Source organism: Pollicipes pollicipes, unplaced genomic scaffold (assembly GCF_011947565.3).
Source record: "Pollicipes pollicipes isolate AB1234 unplaced genomic scaffold, Ppol_2.1 Scaffold_4881;HRSCAF=5763_pilon_pilon_pilon, whole genome shotgun sequence".
In the NCBI taxonomy this organism is placed as follows: Eukaryota; Metazoa; Arthropoda; class Thecostraca; order Pollicipedomorpha; family Pollicipedidae; genus Pollicipes; species Pollicipes pollicipes.
The window spans coordinates 38,180,218-38,184,148 of NW_023596576.1; positions in this window are offsets into that span (position 1 = coordinate 38,180,218).

Below are 3,931 nucleotides of genomic sequence, written 5' to 3' on the forward strand. Positions count from 1 at the left end.
GACTCAGGCACATGAGAACACTATGCTTTTTACTTTGCGTGCGTTCCACGTGCACAGTGCGATCTTGATCTTGTCTTTGCTGACTTCCGTTGACCTTGGTTTGACCCACTCCAGCACCTCACCAACATCGGCTTGTACCAACATCGGGTTGTACCTTGAGCACTATGGTCTCTACATTTCCACCGTCCGGGTAAATGGCCATGTTTTGTGCGTACATACCTAGCCGGACTCGGCGACGACACAGCATCAGGGCGAGGTCGTTGTAATAGACAACCCAGAACAGCGCAAACCCAGCAACGAGCTCCACCTAGCTGGGTGGACTCATTGGAGGCAGAAAAATACCCAGGAAAGAACATAGACAGCTGAGCCCAGTCCCTTCGACCCGTGTGTGCGTGTGGGCTATAAACATGACGAACGCGAGCGGACCTCCTGACATGGTGTAGGGGTTAGTTATAGCTGGCTACAGCAATGACTGCTTTCAACCCCCTGTTGCGTTATGCATAAACGTCTAACACGGATTCTGTTGCTGAGCTTTTCAAGTTGTTTTAAGCACATTCCCACCGCTCAGCAGAGAGTGCGGCGGCTTGTTCATTATGCTCTTTGGTGGTAACGTACGGTTCTTTGCGCTCTGGGATAGTGAAAGGAGCGTTCCTGCTTGTCTTCTATTGGGTGATGGTTAGAAAAAGAAAATTAAGGGAGCAAAACATGATAGAACCCGCCCTGCGGAAGCCCCTCACTCATCCTGACTTCGGTCTCTAGTACGTTATCCCAGGGACCCTCGCTTTACGATCAGCTGGCAAGTGTCGAATCCACCTTAACAACACACAGAGGTGCCCGCATGTCCACAGGTTTGTGGCGGACACTCATCCTGTGGACTCGACCGAACGCGGCGGGCAGTTCTTCAGGGACTAGAACTGCGGGGACTAGAAGAAGTTACGCGATGTTATCACGGGAAATTTTGTTTTTTATATCAAAGCTGGGCGTTTCAAGCTTTGCTGATTGTTACGGATAAACATTTTAATGGTCAATACGTATAATCCCAGAACATGTATTGAATCTGTCAGGGAATTGTTAGCAAGGATATGCCAGAGTAGGCAATTTCTCGAGCTACCAGATCCTACATCTGATACAGGGTCATATGTACGCCAAGAATCGCACAAAACACAGGCGGCTGAGCCGAAATCATACAATGGCCGATACCATGTAGAACGTTAGAAAATTACTTATCTCGAACGACAGATATGACGAACATCACGCGAACATCACCAGCATGTTGCTTGTTCAGGCTCCTAGACCAAGCACCCAGCTCTCGGTTCTCTTGTGGGGCTGCCCGAAACACAGGCTTAACCTCCGGCTGAAAGCTTCTGTCGAGGTACCATGTGTCGGATGTTGGAATGGGGGAGCTCGAATGATGGCCTGTTCAGAGTTATTTTGTATTACAGTATCTGTACGAGTTCCATGCATTGATTGTCGGGATTGAAATATCTTAATTCGCAAAATGTGAATTTCTTTTAACCTTAAACGTGGAGTTTTGAAAATAGCCCTTTTCACGGTGGATAAGTGCGCTGAAAAGTTTTTAAAGCTGTTTCCATAAAGTTTTAGCATGTGCTGTGCTCCCTTACAAGGAAATTATTGTTTCCAGGCAATTTCATTAGCATGCAGCGGTTAAGCCACGCTTTTCCAAGCACGTGCTAGCCTGATATACAAAACATGAAACGAGACTCTTTATAAATATTCATTTCTTCAGTTCATGCCTTTGGCTCAAATTCTCAGAGAATACCAGATCTGATGATCATTTAGGTGGATTGGTGCAGGGCGTTTGACGTTGACTGCGCCATTATTGCTTACATCATACATGAATGAGGCCAGGCGGGCTTCGAGAATAATTCAATTCAAGCATCACTAACCGTGGGTTATCCTTAGATATGTTCTCCCTACAAGCACTGCGTAGCCATAAACAGGAACACGAATAATTATTTTCTTGTTAATAGCCTGCCGGCCGCAGTTTTATAAAAACATGCGTTTGTACGAAGATGTCTTTTTCAAACCTCAGCATGACACTGGTAGCCTAAAATCACTGCTAAAATTTGTGCCAGTACAAAAAAGACGCTAAAACTTTTAAATAACTGTTTAGTTTTGAATCAAAAGTCCATCGTGAAAACGGCTAACCTGATGCAATATTTTGATAACGTCACCCAGTCAGTAAATCATGGTATAAGGAAGAACTGAAAACTGTCATCACAGGTACTCTACACTGGTCGTGTCGAAAAATCAGGAGTTCAATATTTTCTTGCTTATAACACTCTTATATAATGTTTGCATAATCCTTCCATAAGCCTTTCTGTCGTTTCCAGGGAAGATACCAGAAAATATAGAAGCCATCGAAAATATAGCAATGATGTACCCTACGTGTCACGAACTTACGTAGGTGACTGCTACAAATTGTCCTGCATTTTATAGCATTTATATTTCTGTTTGTATGATGCTTTTTCATTTGAAATAATTCAGAAAACTTTTGGTTTCGGCTTGGTGCGAGCCGGACGTGATACGCCCTGACGTTTGGTAACCCTCTCTTTGTGCGAGTTAGAGCCAGAAATTGTGAAAAGCAAATGGCTAGCAAAAAAAAAAAAAAAACGAACAAACGAAACATTGTCACAGAAATTCAGGATGCAGCGCATTTTTACATGTTTGTGCGTAAAAATTCTCTGGTAGCCTAAGCTCTAAGCATGTTTGATTTCAATAGAAATTGACAAGCCGCCGATCAGAAAAGCTGGCCAATTCGTAGCGGATCGTCAATCACAGCCACCAATGAGGTGCATGCTCGTCATTTCTTACAATTATTGGGCAACTATTTAGACACCGCGAAAGGATAATCGAGAAATAATAAGGAACACCTGAGTGCAGCTTTTCACCAATGCCGGGTATCGTCAAATGAAAAGGCGATTGCTTCACAGATCAGGATCACTGATGAGGAGGAGGAACCATGCTCAAGGCCCGCGCCAATACTGCAATATTTGATTTACTCGTAGATCGGGAAGCAACGCAGGCAATGAGGAGTTTTAATTGTTGGTAATAACCGTGTGGGAATCTGGAGGAGACTTAATAATAGCATTGAAGGTGAAGGTAGGCATTTCAGTCAACTCTAAAAAAAGAAAAAAAGACGCATATCACGTAGTGGATCCTCTGCTTCCGTTTGCTTGGCATGACGCTAACTGGGACAATTAAATTGATAAGGTTAGTTAGCGCATTATGATGTTTTTTTTTGCTCCCAAGCTGCATGTTTTCAAAAAGTCGCTAAATATACATTTACTCGAGCGTATTGCACTCAACAGCGCCATAACCATTCCCACCTGTTTGCTGTCTGCCCTGAAAAACACACACTCACAAGTGATGGCTGTATTAAAGGATGAATCATCCTGAAACAGTGCTACTAGCACAAAGCAAAACAGCGTGGAATCTCCGCTCTCAACCCACATAGATAACAGCAATGCCACTCATTCATCATGCGCCTTAGTAAGGGAAATATTTTAATTGAACTTTGCAATGCATGCGATCGATAAACGATCGGCTGTTATATATTCGAAGGATTAACGACCGATTAACGTTATTGATCATCGATTAACGTCCATCGATTGACGTTCAGTAATAAACAACCGGAGGACAAAACAATGCAGACCAAATACTAGCCAAACGCACAAAAATCGCACTGAAAAAGGAAGTGACAAAAATCAGCGTGCTCCGTAACAATTATGCTTTACTCCAATGCAGCAGAAATAATTGCTACGATAGGAGCCCACCCATATTAACTAAGGGCGTATAATACTGTTCGACGCGAGAGCACAACACATTAAACGGAACCAACATTTCACCAGTTGACAACTGGCGTGTCATCACCAGGTTTACTGACGCAGACTGCGTTCGCCCCACGTCA